Below are 16,854 nucleotides of genomic sequence, written 5' to 3' on the forward strand. Positions count from 1 at the left end.
TATACCAGGTCTTGCAACCTGTGAGGCAGTGCAATATTCTCTTCAATTGATCTCCAAGAAACAGAGGAACTAGGGTTGAACCATGTAGATAGAGGGCGTAGCACATAAGACCAGAAATAGATTTTAAAATCTGGCAGAGCAAAACCCCCCAGTGTCTTATCTCGCTGGAGAGTTGTAAGTTTTAGGCGCGGTCTCTCTCCTTTCCATATAAATTTAGAAACTAATGACTGGAGTCTATCCCAATATCCCAAAGGGAGAGCAAGAGGGATCATAGAAGAGTAAAAATTAAGACGGGGAAGTACATCCATCTTAACTATTGCTATTCGGGCTTGAAATGAATTTGGAAGATTCGACCAGCGCTCAAAGTCCTTCTCTATCTGATTATATATACCCTGAAAAGGTTTTTATTGCAATGGACGACGTGGTGGGAAAAATTTCAACCCCAAGATATCTAAAGCTTTTAACTACTGGTATATGAGGTGGCAGGTGAACTTGGAGTGCAGCTGAGTTTAAATGCATCAACGCTGACTTTGTCTAGTTAATTTTGTATCCAGAGAGTGAGCTGAATGTATCAAAAGAGGAAAGCAAATGTGGGATTGAGGAACCAGCACTGCCTACATAAAGAAGGATGTCATCAGCGTATAAAGATATACGATGCTCTGTATTACAAAAAGTGATATGATATACTGATGGATGTTGTCCTATTTTCTGCGCCAGTGGCTCAAGGGAAAGAGCAAAAAGTAGGGGTGAAAGGGGGCATCCCTGGCGAGTGCCCCTTGATATTGGGAACTGGGCAGAGCATATGTGGCCTGTGCAGACCATTGCTGAGGGATTTGCATATAAAACCTTAATCATATTAAAAATGTATACCTAGTCCAAATTTGTCCAACGTTGTCCAGAGATATTCCCATTCTAATCGGTCGAACGCTTTTTCAGCATCCAACGATAGAACCGAGCAAGGGGGATCAATGCTACTAGCTGCATGGATGATGTGTAACAGGCAGCGCACATTGTCAGATGCTAGGCAAGTTCTGATAAAACCAGTTTGGTCGTTGTGTATAAGGTTTGTAAGATGTATCTCCAACCGGGTTGCAAGCACTTTAGCATATAGTTTAATATATGGGCAAAACTGTAATTATAGCTGTGTTAATGCTAGAGTTAAAAGCACCCTTATCAATGGCTGTATTAATCATATCCAGTAGTGGTTTGCCCAGTTCATCCCAGAAAGTAAGATATAGCTCAGGTGGAATTCCATCCCACCCTGGGGATTTGCCCTTTTTCATATTAACAAGAGCCTTCTTCAACTCTTCTAGAGAAATTGGGGTATTGAGTAATTCTGATTCATTGTCAGACAGAGAAGGTAGATTTAGGTCCTGAAAAAAATCTGCACATGCCTGCGCATCAAGGGAGATTTCAGAGTTGTAAAGAGATGAGTAGAAAGATTTAAATTCCAAATTGATATCAAGTGGATTGCTCAGGGTGCGAAGAGGTGTTTTAATGGCTGTAATATTTGAATATTTTTCATGTTTTTTCAGTCTTAGGGCTAAAAGGTGACTTGGTTTGGCGCCATTGAAATTATATGTTCTTCTAGTTCTGTGCATTAAGAACTCCGCCCTACATCTTAACAAAGAGTTCAAATCAGTTCTTGTCACAGCTATTCTGCCTTGTAATACCTCAGAATACATGGTTTGTTGTTGGACCTCTAATTGGGTGAGAGTATTCTCCAGTTCAGTTATCTTGTTTAGTCTGCTCTTATTAAGGTGGGATGAGAATGAGATTGAAGAGTCCCTGATACAACCCTTTATAGCGTTCCATACAAATCTAGGATCATCTACTGAGCCTGCATTAACGTCTATAAAAGTGTTTAACTTTTCTCTGAGAAAAGTACAAAAATCTCCATTTTTAAGCAGTGAGACATTGAACCGCCAGCGAGGAGCTCTAAGGGGTGTACCTAGGAGCGTGAAGCGTGCTGCGACAATGCTATGATCTGATAAAGAACAAGGCTTGATAACAACATCATGTATTTCAGAAAGGGAAGTAGCTGAAGTTAATATGTAATCTATTCTGGAGAAACTCTGATGTCTTGCTGAATAAAAAGTGTATTGCTTAGATGTAGGGTTGACAGTACGGTAAAGGTCTGTTAAGCTAAGTACTGACAGAAAGTTCTGAAAGTCTTTTGATGCTTGAAGCTGTGTGGCTGTGGAGCGCTGAGCTGATTTGTCCAATGTTACATTTACACTACAGTTCATGTCTGCACCTAGAATAAGCCAGAAGCCCTGAAGTTGCAATAAGACTTCTGTTAAGCTGGGAAAGAACTCTGGTTCGTACTGGGGTGGAGCGTAAACTGAAATAAAAGCAAATTTGCGTCCAGATATAATAGTCTTAATGTAAGAGATCCTACCATCCTCACTGCCAAATTGTCCAAGTATAGTTATTGAGAGGTTCCGCCTCAATACTACTAGTGAACCCCTAGTGTCCAGTGAAGCTGAGGCAGCCACATAATAGTGTTTGTTTGAAAATCGGTGGACGTCTATAGTTCTTAAGTGGGACTCCTGTATAAAGGCAACATCCACATGTTGTCTGCGTAAGAGGTCTAAGCAAGCTGTACGCTTAGTTTGACCATTCAGCCTGTTTACATTCCAGCTAATTACCTGCATACTACTCATAACGACTTATAGAGACTAGTATAGTGAGACATACAAAATGCAGGGTGGAGAAACAACCTATGGTGCAGCTGATCGACCAAAATGTGAAATTAAAATGCTGAGAGAGATCCATCCCACCCCAAACTCCTGTTGCCATGAACCTGCCACTCTCCAAGAACGAGAGAGGGCTTGAAGACAAAAACCCACACAAATGTAAAAACATAGAGAAAACAAAAACAAACTTTGACTCCTCCTAGGGAGCCTGACTTCCCCCCACAAGTTGGACCTGTGCTCCTTGAGAGGCGTGTTCCTTCCCAGCGCGCGCGCGCAGGTCCCCCCTCCCAACAGTTACAATTATTATATCATACCATAGTACTAATCATAATAATTGAAAAATAGCTACACAGTGGTCAAACATGTTCTAAGTAATAGGTGCATATTAGTCCCAAGTACAAATAGAGCATGGCTGGTAAAATTTAACAATTTATAGTAAAGCTGGCAACATGCCAGGACTATAACACCAGCCTTTCTTTTTGAAAACAGAGCTCGAGATCTCAAACAAAAGTCAAACAGAAAATAAACTAACAACAGCAACATTAAATCCCTAGTATTGTGCAAGATTGTGAGACTGGTGTTACTAACTGAGCAGAAGAACAGAAACAAGAAAGAGGAATATATATATGAGGCCAGCTGGACTTATTCAGAGCATGAAGAGCTAGAGTCCATTAACATTCACGTATCTTTACAGTTAGAACATAGGCAATGTAGGGTCATTGTAAAGCATGTTAAGCCGGCTTTTATCATTGAAAAGAGAGTAAAATGAACTCATAAAATAAAATAAATAACAAAAAATCTCCCTGTAGAAAATCAGTGAGAATGTCATCGCAGGCTATGCCTGGTAGTCCACGCCAGACATCTGCTCAAAGCTGCCTATTAGCTGCCACATTAGCCTACATTTAGCATTAAACTAGTCAGCTGGTCGGATTACCTGCGTAGTTATAGACTATTCACCGAGAGAATTGATGAAATCCTTTACCTCCCGTGGGGTGCTGAAAAGATGGTTCACTCCTCCTCGCGTCGCCTTAAGTTTAGCAGGATAGAGGAGAAAAGTGCGAAAGTCCAGTTTCAGCAGAGCGTCCATTGCCTCGGAGAAGGCCAGCCTGCGCTAGAAGGTGTGAGGGCTGTAGTCCGGGGTGAAGCGGATGGTCCTTCCCTCCAACTCCAAGGCCGCACCAGGCGCCGCTTTCAGGATCGTATCTCTGTCGGTAAAGCGCAGCAGCTTAAGGATGATGGTACGAGGCACAGGTCTGCCATTCGTGTCTTCTTTCGGAGCACCTACGCGGTGTGCGCGCATAATTTCAACAGAGCTCAGGTTAGGAAACCACTTTGGTATGGCATCCGACAGGAAAGCAAGGACATGCAATGTCTCTGCGTTTTCAGGGACTCCGTGCACCCGTAGGTTGTCTCTGTGCGACCTGTCCTCCATGTCTGCAATTTTGTGCTCCAGCTGGACGTGCTTTGCTGCCAGTTTGCTCACCTCCGCCACACGGTTCTCGTCCTTCTCCGTATAGTCGAGAGATATCAGCCTGCATGGTAACCATCTCGCCACGGAATACCGCGACCTGTGCATCAACCAGAGCCTGTGTCTTGCTTGTGAGCTGAGATACCACGTCCTCCACGAGTGAGGGGATAGCCTCCTTAATAGCTTCTGCGACTGCTAGCTTAACTAGCTCGGCGAGCTCCACGTTGTCAGTTGAACGAGTTGTGGCTGGCTGTTTATTGGTCGTTTTTTCGAGCTTGCTGCCATCTCCGTGTGCAACAAGCTTCCACAAACAGAAAAATTAAACGAAAGCTTAAAAGGTAGCGATGGGTATGAAAATAAAGTTTAAATATCGGAGGTTTCTGCGGAGCGACGAAACGAAGCGTCTACATCCCTCGCGATGGTCACGTGACCCCACAACCCTGACTTTGTGAATAACAAAGTCCCTCTTCACCTCAGCACTTGGAAGCATAAAGGAATAACCCACCTCCATCGCCTCTTCCAGGGGAACTTACTTATGAATCACACAGATTTATTTGATACGTTTGAAATAAGAAATGGAAACTTCCTCCAATACCTACAGGTGACCAAGACAATCAGAAAGAAAATCCCAGTGCTCCAGAACTGCATACAGCCACCACAATTCGTCACCAACATTAAAAAACTCACACCGAAAAAGAAGAAAACCCTCTCTTTAATATATAAGCTGCTATCAACCACACATTTAATACATGCACCAATATCAAAATGGGAAGCCGATCTTTCCCTGTGTACAGACTTTGATTTCTGGACTCAGATCTGCCAAAATATATTTAAAATGACAAAAAACTCGAATTTACAGCTGATCCAGTTTAAAATACTCCACAGATCACACACAACTCAATACAAGATGTATAGAATGGGCTTCTCCCAATCTGACAAATGTACGCAATGCACCCAAAACTATTCAGATTCTTATTTCCACGCTCTCTGGCTCTGTTCTCTGGTACAGCACTTCTGGTCACTTGTAACACAGAAACTCGCCTTAATTTTGGACTACAGAATCCCATTAACCCCTAACTTGTGCCTCATTGGTGACCTGGAAACAATCAGTCTTCCTCACCATCCATCACAATTGAACCTTCTTTCCGATTATATATCATTGGAGAAAATATCTGCTATCCGAAAAAATCAGTTGACTCTGTTTGCCAAAAAATGGTCTGTATTCTGCGACTGCCTCAACCTTAATTTACATCTTGACTTTGCCTGCTAGCTTTTGCCACTTTTGTTCCACTTACTGTAATGCTACAATATTTCTCTTACAGTGATGACTGTCGTTATAGAAAAGATTTTATTGCTCTCTTCATCCAGGTTCACTAAGGAGGATCCCCGGACCACAACACCTTGAGCATGCATTAGGGGTGCCCTACTCCTTCTCACCCCTGGGTTGACTTCTGGCCCTGAGCGGTTTACCCGGCTGGCCTCCCTCTCCCCCACGTGGGGTGGCGCTGGAGACTTGCCTGGGGTTCCCTGTGGCTTCGGCGCTTGCTCAGTTTCCTGGGGTCGTGGTGTATCGGTGGCCGACTCTCCCTGGATCTCCTGGTGGGCCTTGGCGGTCTGGGTTGGCGGGTTCCCTGTCCCCTCCCCCCCCCCCCCCCCCCCTGCGGCGCCCTCCTCCCTTCGCCCGGCTCCTCCTCCGGCCCCTCCTCCCTTCCGCTGGTGGCTGGGCCCTCGCTGGTCGTGGGGGGCCTTCCTGGGGTCCGGGGGGCCCCGGCGGTCGGGGCCACGCCCGGCGCCTTGGGGTCGGAGCCTGAGGGTGCGGGGGGCCGCCTGAGTACCACCCTGGGCATGTCCGGTCGCTCCGTCGTGCTGGGGCTGGGGGGGGGGGGGGGGGGTCTCCGTCCCCCTTGGGGCACCCCTGCCACCCCGGGGGGCGATGCCATTGCTCGGCTGGTGGGTGTCGGTTCTTCGGGGTTTCCTGGGGGTCTGTCGCATCCTGGTTGCTGTGCTGGGCTGGGGGCGGGGTCTGGTCGGGGGACTTCCTGAGTCCTGGGGGCCCTCGCCCCATCTGTGGGTCCCATGGGCTGCCGTTGCGCCTCGGCCCTGCTGCCGGGGACTTGGCCCTCACTTGCCTGCCTCCTAAATTGCACTCACCTCACACTCCACCATACACTATGTCGCTCATTACAACCAAGGCTAGGTACACCACACACACCCATCCCAAGTTTTTAATGCACCTCACCTTAGGGGTCCACCCAGGATCGGTCAGGGTCAGGGCAGGCTGCAGGATAGTAGTGTGCTGCAGTCCTCTGACCCACCTGACCCTCCTGTTTGCCCCCTGTCTTAATGCACCACACCACATCCAGGGTCACAGGGTCACAGTGTAGGGGCTTGCTTCCTCATCAGGGACTGAGGAAGCACAGTAATAGGGACACTGTCACTTTTCATTATCCCTTGGCACGGCTTGGGGGGCCTGGTCCTCCGCTAGCAGGGGCATCTTGGGCTGGCGGTCCGTGGCCCCATGGCAGTTGGTAGGGGTACCTACCTAGGTTCTCTGGTGTCCTCTTGGCCAGGCTTTGTCTCCCGGTGCTGTGTGGCGACGGGTTCGTGGCGGCTCCCTTGGGTACCCGGTTGTTCCGGTATCGACTGGTTCGGGTGGTGGCTTGGTGCTTCCCCTCTCCCTTCGATGGGGGGCTGGGGTCTCTCCCTGGCGGTTGGGGGTTCCCTCTTCCTGCGGTCTCCCTGGCCTGGGTGCGCCAGGGGCATGGGGCCAGCACCTTGGCCCCCCTGCTCGGATGGCCCGTCCCTGGTTGGGCGCTGGGCCGGTGCCCGTCTGCGGGGGCTTTGCTGGGCTCCTGGGGGAGTCCTCTCGGCTGGAGAGGTGTCCATGGCTGCCCTGCGGGCGGGGGGTGGGGTCTTTGGGGGGGGTGTTGACGGCGGTGGGTGGACGGGCTGCGGTGGCTGGAGGGTGTGGGGGGTATGGGGGGCTGCTCTGGCCTGCACCGGCTTGTGCTCGCTTGGTCGGTCTGGGGGTGTTGGTCGTCGCTCGCCATCTGCGCTGGGGTGTGGCTTGCCCCGTGGCTACGGTGGTTCTCTGGTCCTGTCACCCATGCGCCCCACACTGGGGTGGAGGTTCTCGGGCGCTGGGGCTTCTGACCTGACTCTGGGCCCTGGTAATGGTCTCACTCATATTTAGGGAATGCCCACATGCATGTGTGTTGTCACCTGCCAGCCCGTGCTGGATCACATCAAGAAGAATTGATGAGTCCCGGCTATTAAGGGCTGGATTATTGTTTTCACTCTATCACTACGTGCCCTATGGCAGACGTCTCTCCTTCCATTGGGACACCCTTACCCCCCTGGACTCTCTCATCTCTCCAGAGATGACTGTACCCAGTCATACTTGAGTGAGGTGTCTTGGGAAGCACAGAACCCTACACTCCACTAGTTCCTACTAGCACCACATGCCTCTCCTCCACTATCCATCCTTCGTTATATTTTCTGTCCTTTGTTCTCCCCCTCTATTCACTGAGACGTAGCACCGCATAATAATGATAAACAAAAGAAAGAAAGAAATATTTTTGAGGGGGTACTTTTTGGGGTGTGTTGCCTTGAGACAACACTGTACCATAATGGTAAGAACTGAAAAGCATTGACTTACTTACTGAAAACTACTTAATAGACCCTACAATTTAAAATCATTGACACATTAACTGATAAAATGTTATAAAGACCTCTTTTCACACGATAACATGTCTATACCATTGTGGAACAACCTATTCAAAAGAATATGTTGAACAGCCAAAGCACATTTACACAGTACACATGGTGAAAATTTCAATAGCACCTTTAGAAATATGTTTACTATGAAATATTGTGATGTGTTCAGTACTACCGCTGTATGATCCTAACTTTAATGATACCCAGTTCTTATCACAGCTTATCAAACTGCTCCCTGATCTAAATTCCCACCTGCTAATTATGGGAGGAGATTTCAATCACTGTTTGGACCCTGTGCTGGATAGGTCAGTGCCTCGAATTCAGTCAGCATCCTACCTTCAACCTTGTTTCTCCAAACTTGGTATCTCTGATGTATAGCAGTTTTCACACCCAAGAGATAGGGGATATTATTTTTTTCTCACATGTACATCACACATACAGGAGAATTGATTACTTTTTTTTAACTAAACTGTAGTGATATCCAATCATGCGCCTTATGTTTTTAAGTTAAATTTACCAGAAACTGGAGGAGGATTTTGTGAAATTTATTTCTGACCAAATTTCTTTATTTTTAGAAATCAATACCACCACATGTATCTACCTCACTAATCTAGGAGGCATTAAATCCCTACCTGCGAGGTCAGATAACATCTCACATGGCAAATAGTAAGAAAAATCAGGCAACACCTCTAGATCTGGAGAGGAATGAATTTGATGCAGAATATGCACAATACCCATCTTCCGATCTGTATAAGTAACTTCTATGAGCATGGGGACAAGGTGGGGGCAATTTTGGCCAGACAATTAAAAGGGGTCAGAGCAAAAGAAATTATTAATGGAATTTCCTAAGATGGTAAAACTACTACGTGTCAAAGGGGAATAAATAATATTTTCAAAGATTATTAAACTAAATTATGTGCATCTGAGACACCTGCAATGCAGAACTCATGCAATTTTTTATTAAAGACCTACAGCTCCCTTTGCTATCCCCAGATCATATTTTAGATCTGGATAAGCCACTAACGCAGCAAGATTTAAATATGCCACAACGATGTTTCAAGCTGGCCACCTCCTGTAGGAATCTACAGGCCACCTGGCCCTGACGCTTTGCACAGTGAGTTTATTCAAAATTTTCTACACAGCTTACTCCCATCCTAGTAGCCGTGTACACCGAATCACTGTCCTTAGGACACCTCCCAGCAACTCCAAATCAGGCTTGTATTACTACAAGGACCCACTAGAGTGCAGATCCTATAAGCCCATTACGCTTTTAAATGCTGACTATAAAATTGTAGCTAGGGTACTTGCGTGCCGTTTGGAAGCTGTTTTACCTAGTATTAAATCCCCAGATCAGGCAGGTTCGTCAAGCTTTTTTTATGCAGCGGCTGTTTAACATATATAAACAGCCGTTCAATATATACCCCCTGTCAATCTGACTTTGGGGAAATTCAGATGTGGAGCAACATTTATCTCTTGGATCAGTTCTTTAGGATAATTTTCTTATAAAGAAATGTAAAGAATAAACAAAATAAAAATCATCTGTATTTGTTTGTGTATGTCTAATATTTGAGATTGTATACAATTTTAAGGAAGGGTGTCTGAAAACTTTTTCCACCACTGTACTGTGTGTGTATATATATATATACATACATATATACGCTAAACTTCATGGAAAAGCATCAACAGTCAGTTTTCTCCAGTAGTGCACTGAAAAAGTATTGAGCATAACATCAAAACAACGGACAGGAGAAGTAAATAACATTGACAATTCAATGTTCTGCTGGTAAACTTGTGGACTTGTGTGGATGTTACTTACACATGTACCACCCACCTATAACAGACAAGGCACTCCCACCCCATAGCAATGACACTCCTTGATAGCTTCCCCAGCAGGATGCAGCCTGGCACAATCACAAAAGCGATTTAGGAACAGCTCTAAAATGTGTTGACCTGACCTCCAAATTCCCAAGTATCTGTGGGATGATCCACATAGGCCCATTCCCCAAACCCACAGGACTCAAAGGCTCCCACTAACAACCGTTTCCAGACATCACAGGACACACTGAGAAGGCATGCATCCATTCTTTGGTTAGTTATAACTTTTTTCAAAGTCTTACACAATATTAGGAAGGTGATCAAAATGTTATGCCTGAACGGTGTATGTGTTAGTATTCACTGATCCAGTAAGTGAATATTCAATTTTGTAAAAGTTTGTATGCAATATTGATTGGTTATTTCTATGGCAATATAACGAGCTTTTCAGCAATTAGTCATTAATTGCAGCTGCATATCCATTCAAATTTTTTCTCAAAATAAAAGCATTATGTCTGAAATTTTGCTACACTTTGTATGTGTTTCCATTGAAAGGTTTTTTGCCAATGAGCTGTGACTCGTAAAGTCTTACGATATCCCTTAACTCTCTTGAAGTCTCATCATGCAAGACACTTCACTTTGAGGAAATGGACTTGAAATTAACTGGTCACATGACCCCGTACATCATCTCCAGTGATGCAGATGACGGGAAAATGCGGAAAAGATGTTTCCATTGCACTTTTGTGAAAACCTCTTATATCAATATGCCTGAAAAAACACTTGAGAGCGTGCGGAGGGAAGAAAAAGACCAGGGAATGGGAGGTGTAACAGAGCCACCAGTACTCTAGTAAACGTTTGGATGGTCTCTGGACCTCTTTGTGCATTTGTGTGTTTGCACATTTCTGTCCATGTACAAGTGTGCAAGGGCTTGAATTATAAACATACATTTTTGTACACAGGCTTGTGTACTCTGTATATCGTATGACCTGTAGCTGTACAGCACCACATGGAGACATATGGACTTATTATTGCATGTGTCTCTGGGGATGAGGCAAGCGCATAGGTGGAATTATGCATGTGTAGTGTGTGTGAGTGGCACTGTTGCCAGCCCCTGGAGTCACCATCAAGATCCAAGGTCTTTACCTTCACTTAGTGGAATGGAGAAAAAATGAGCAGTTGGTTGGAAAACTCATACTCAAACACATCATTGTTTACACAAACACACAGAGCGCAGTAGCATCCCAGGTGTGTGCCTGAAGGATGATTGAGAGCTAACCCCGTCTGATAGTGTCCCTCGGGAACTGAAATATTCATGGCTGGTGGCTGAATCCCAGATGGCACCAATAAGTGCTCCTGATATTAGATACAGAAACAAGACCAACATTTGCAGTAATACGTCAACGTCAACTTGAAGATGAATGTAGTAGTGGAAGGAAAGACTGCATAATATTTTCCTGTTCATTTGCATTGCTCAAATTCAAACTGACAGCAAAAAAAAAAAAAAAAAAACATCCAACAAAATCTATGCAGTAATATTGCTAAAAAGAATGAGAGATGGAAAGGAACATTGTTTAGTTAAGTTAAAATACTATTTTATAGTAAAGGATGCCATTAGTAGTTGGAATGAATGAAAAGCACTTAAATGACATGTCAACACATGTGGGTGTGTGCCTATTGTTGTTATTTGGCTCTGATCTGTGTCCCAGAGCATTCAATTAGCTGTGGAATCACTGATCAATGTGAAGAATAAAAGCATGCCCTGTAACATTAAATGGGGATTAATTAATGAATATCAATGCCCATTCTTGTTCTGTAATGTGCCAAAAAAAAGCAAAGCAAGGAGGTTCAGTGGGAGAGGAAAAGAGGATGTATTTCTTTAAAAATTGCTGTGGTTAAAAAAATAAATGATAAAGTTAGATATTGTGAGTCTGAGGGCTAATGTCTCTATTCATCTTATATGTTTAAGTTTTAAACTGTCTTTAATTGTAACTGTCTTTAAGTGTCTTTAATTCTTGCACTGATCAGGCATAACATTACTTGCTTAATATTGTGTAGATCTTCCTCGTAAACAGTTCTGAGGCTGCCCTTTGGTGACTGGCAACATAATGTTGTTAGTGGGGGCCCTTGGGTCCTATGGGTTAAGGCAGTGCTTCTCAAAGTGTGAGGAGTTGCACTGGTGGGGAATGGAAACATGGGGGTGACACAAGGCAGAAAATATTCAATTTAATATGCCTTCTTTACAATAACTCCAGATCTACTATGTGATTGACTTCCTGTCTGAACACACCATCTACTCGTATTGACGTGGTTTCCAAGCTCAAGTGGGAAAAATAGAACAGCTGTCTATATTTAGCGGCGCGGCGTAGCATTATGCTCTGGGGCGATTCTGAAAGGCGCCGCAGCGCACCTGGTGCAAACACTCAAACTTTGAATCCACTGAAAGCGTCTGCGGCACGTGCACGTTTTGGCGCGTCACCACCTTTGTCTCCGCGCCGTACCCTGCCACACCAGGCGTGTCTTCGATCAGGGCGTCTACCCATAGACATACGTAGACGCTGCATTGAGCGGGTTGGTCTGTTGCTGCAATACATGAATGCGTCCGCCATATTGGGTGTGGCAAATCTGCCCCGTGAACTAATAAAAGGCAATGGACTGAACTTCATAAAGCGTCTTTCTACAAAGTGCTTTAAGTTAATGCCTCTTATTCACCCATTCACACACACACACACACTAATACATTTGGGAAACAAACTGTAAAAAAAATATTTACATTTAATTATTTATTTTTTAATTATTATTAAAAATAAATGATTTTAATTTCAACTAGTGCTGCAATCATTATATTTGATGGTAGAGAACAATTTCTAAAAGCCAAGCTTTTAGAAATAAGTGTTAGCCCATTTTTACCCACTGGGAAGTGTGAAGGGCAATAAAGCAATAGAATGGTTTAAGAAACTTAGATGGATAAAAAAGGAAATGCCTGTAGGAGGCATGTAGTTCGTTTTAGTTAGTTAATTTTAATTTTGCTCATTTCATTTTTTAGTTAATTTCGCTTAATTATTTGAAAGCTAAGTTGAACTATGTTACGTCAATAAGTCATGTTGATGTTTCAAAGTAAAAGACTGTGCATGATATTTTATTTAGAAAGTCACCCAGATCCACTATGTTTTTCAACAACAGACTTCCAGCGTGAACGATTTGATCTACTCGGAAATGTGTGGGTGTGTTCTCTCCCCACTTCTCCCTTTACATGAATGACTGCACCTCTGGGGACCCTTCTGTGAAACTCCTGAAGTTTGCAGATGACACCACCGTCATTTACTTTAAATGAAAGTTAAACATGAAAAACAGTAATATTCCTATTTGAAATGTAAATATCAAACAACATGATATAGGAGAATCTTTAAATTAAGTAAATTTAAGCATCATCCGCCACCCTGGCCCCTGAGTGGGCCAGTCACACACTAAATTCACAGGCCACTTTTATACCCCAGTCAGCCCCTGGAGAGTCTGCATTCTCCTACCTTTTGCCACATCTGACCTCTGTGAGATGGGCTTCTTAGCTGTTGCTTTGTTGAAAACAAAATCCCAGATGCCAGTTCAACATTGAGCATGATTACCCTGTTTAGAAAGGATGTACAGTGGAAAATAGGCTCATTGTGGCCACTAATGCAGGAACATTTTCACTTGATCACCTGCTTTGATAAATGGATTTGATTTGTTGTTTTGTGTTGCTTTATTGCAAGTGACTAAAACAGTGCTTGATTATTTCTGTACTTTTGATTACTGTACTATACCTGTACTTTTAGTTTTTGATGCATATGATGGCACAACTATTTTTTTTTTCTTTTGAACTTGTGTTATTCGGTGTTACTGATCTTGGATTTGTTATGAAATATAGCATTACGGGCGGCAGTACCTCAAGAAGTAGAACGGTCGTCCAATAACTGAAAGGTTGACGGTTCGATTCCACCCTATCCCTAGTCTGTCTGTTGTGTGCTTGGGCAAGAGACCTTGCCCCCAGGTGTATGCTCCCTGGTGTATGATTCCGAGTGAATGATGTTGGTGGTGGTCGGAGAGGACGAAGGTGTGACTGGGGCAGGTGGGGTTGAAAATTCCCCCATGTTCAAAGGGGGGAATAATCAAAAAAGTTTCAGAAGAATTGGGTTACGGGGACGGACCGCAATGCAGTCCTAACTTCTGAAGCCTCTGATTTATAATGGGTCATTAAATCACTATTCAAACAATTCTATTACCAACAACAATGAACTATCTAGCAATTAATGTCTAAATCTTGACCTTTCATTGATTTAATCAATAATCAGGTTGTTTTCTTTTAGTGGGAAACAATCTTTGCAGAAAATGTTAAACCGAACCAGTTCATGTTCAAGTCCATTCTGCAGCCATATCCACAATCATTGATTCTTCACCCATCCCCCTATGTTATCCCATCTGTCCATTTGTGCACCCTAGCATGGCCCTTGCATTCTGGGATCAGAAAGTCCCAGTTGTAAGCTTAAATGCAACGGGCATACTCTATCACTGTCCATATCTGACACAACCATTTAAATCAGTCATGATTTAAAGTCAAATATGCACATGAAAGCAATACTGGGGTAATAGTTGTACTCGTCAGAAATTCCTCCCTGAGCACATATTTTTATCACATAATTTGAAATCTTTCTAAATAATGTTGTTGCAGATTATAAGCCTTTTGCCTGTGGGAATAATTCTATGTTACTACTGAAGGTAGTGAAACATTTGAAGTTTATCCCAGTGAAGAAAATGTTTAACTAAGTGCTCGGATGTTTGTTTTGGTTGCTAAAAGCTAAAAAAAGAGACACCACCTTTCAGCTCTGTACACTACAATTTCAAAAATGTGACAGGTCTGCCCTGCCTAGTTACAGTTGCTAAACTTTGACATTTCCCAGTGGTTGAACCTTCTTTCCGATTATATATCATTGGAGAAAATATCTGCTACCCGAAAAAATCAGTTGACTCTGTTTGCCAAAAAATGGTCTGTATTCTGCGACTCCCTCAACCTTAATTTACATCTAGACTTTGCCTGCTAGCTTTTGCCACTTCTGTTCCACTTACTGCAATGCTATAATAATATTTCTCTTACAGTGATGAATGTCGTTATGGAAAAGATTTTATTGCCCTCTTCATCCAGGTTCACTAAGGAGGATCCCCGGACCACAACACCTTGAGCATGCATTAGGGGTGCCCTACTCCTTCTCACCCCTGGGTTGACTTCCGGCCCTGAGCGGTTTACCCGGCTGGCCTCCCTCTCCCCCAAGTGGGGTGGCGCTGGAGACTTGCCTGGGGTTCCCTGTGGCTTCGGCGCTTGCTCAGTTTCCTGGGGTCGTGGTGTATCGGTGGCCGACTCTCCCTGGATCTCCTGGTGGGCCTTGGCGGTCTGGGCTGGCGGGTTCCCTGTCCCCTCCTCCCCCCCCCCCTCTGCGGCGCCCTCCTCCCTTCGCCCGGCTCCTCCTCCGGCCCCTCCTCCCTTCCGCTGGTGGCTGGGCCCTCGCTGGTCGTGGGGGGCCTTCCTGGGGTCCGGGGGGCCCCGGCGGTCGGGGCCACGCCCGGCGCCTTGGGGTCGGAGCCTGAGGGTGCGGGGGGCCGCCTGAGTACCACCCTGGGCATGTCCGGTCGCTCCGTCGCGCTGGGGCTGGGGGGGCGCGGGGGTGGGGTCTCCGTCCCCCTTGGGGCACCCCTGCCACCCCGGGGGGCGATGCCATTGCTCGGCTGGTGGGTGTCGGTTCTTCGGGGTTTCCTGGGGGTCTGTCGCATCCTGGTTGCTGTTCTGGGCTGGGGGCGGGGTCTGGTCGGGGGACTTCCTGAGTCCTGGGGGCCCCCGCCCAGTCTGTGGGTCCCATGGGCCGCTGTTGCGCCTTGGCCCTGCTGCCGGGGACTTGGCCCTCACTTGCCTGCCTCCTAAATTGCACTCACCTCACACTCCACCATACACTATGTCGCCCATTACAACCAAGGCTAGGTACACCACACACACCCAAGTTTTTAATGCACCTCACCTTAGGGGTCCACCCAGGATCGGGCAGGACAGAGTGTGCTGCAGTCCTCTGACCCACCTGACCCTCCTGTTTGCCCCCTGTCTTAATGCACCACACCACATCCAGGGTCACAGGGTCACGGTGTAGGGGCTTGCTTCCTCATCAGGGACTGAGGAAGCACAGTAATAGGGACACTGTCACTTTTCATTATCCATTGGCACAGCTTGGGGGGCCTGGTCCTCCGCTAGCAGGGGGATCTTGGGCTGGCGGTCTGTGGCCCCATGGCCATTGGTAGGGGTATCTACCTAGGTTCTCTGGTGTCCTCTTGGCCTGGCTTTGTCTCCTGGTGCTGCGTGGCGACGGGTTTGTGGCGGCTTCCTTGGGTACCCGGTTGTTCTGGTATCGACTGGTTCGGGTGGTGGCTTGGTGCTTCCCCTCTCCCTTCGATGGGGGGCTGGGGTCTCTCCCTGGCGGGTGGGGGTTCTCTCTTCCCGTGGTCTCCCTGGCCTGGGTGCGGCAGGGGCATGGGGCCGGCTCCTTGGCCCCCTGCTCGGATGGCCCGTCCCTGGTTGGGCGCTGGGCCGGTGCCCGTCTGCGGGGGCTTTGCTGGGCTCCTGGGGGAGTCCTCTCAGCTGGAGAGGTGTCCATGGCTGCCCTGCGGGCGGGGGGTGGGGTCTTTGGGGGGGGGGGGTGTTGGCGGCGGTGGGTGGACGGGCTGCGGGGGCTGGGGGGTGTGGGGGGTATGGGGGGCTGCTCTGGCCTGCACCGACTTGTGCTCGCTTGGTCGGTCTGGGGGTGTTGGTCGTCGCTCGCCATCTGCGCTGGGGTGTGGCTTGCCCCGTGGCTACGGTGGTTCTATGGTCCTGTCACCCATGCGCCCCACACTGGGGTGGAGGTTCTCGGGCGCTGGGGCTTCTGACCTGACTCTGGGCCCTGGTAATGGTCTCACTCACATTTAGGGAATGCCCACATGCATGTGTGTTGTCACCTGCCAGCCCGTGCTGGATCACATCAAAAAGAATTGATGAGTCCCGGCTATTAAGGGCTGGATTATTGTTTTCACTCTATCACTACGTGCCCTATGGCAGACGTCTCTCCTTCCATTGGGACACCCTTACCCCCCCTGGACTCTCTCATCTCT

The 16,854-nt window shown here is 46.4% G+C and overlaps 1 protein-coding gene across 7 annotated transcripts in view; it reads right to left on the reverse strand.

The window, feature by feature from the left end:
• The window catches only part of grin2bb (glutamate receptor, ionotropic, N-methyl D-aspartate 2B, genome duplicate b), a 169,221-nt gene that overhangs the window by 68,810 nt on the left and 83,557 nt on the right, over positions 1-16,854 (reverse strand). The window lies entirely within an intron of this gene.

This window comes from Mugil cephalus, chromosome 2 (genome assembly GCF_022458985.1).
Source record: "Mugil cephalus isolate CIBA_MC_2020 chromosome 2, CIBA_Mcephalus_1.1, whole genome shotgun sequence".
Taxonomy (NCBI): domain Eukaryota; kingdom Metazoa; phylum Chordata; class Actinopteri; order Mugiliformes; family Mugilidae; genus Mugil; species Mugil cephalus.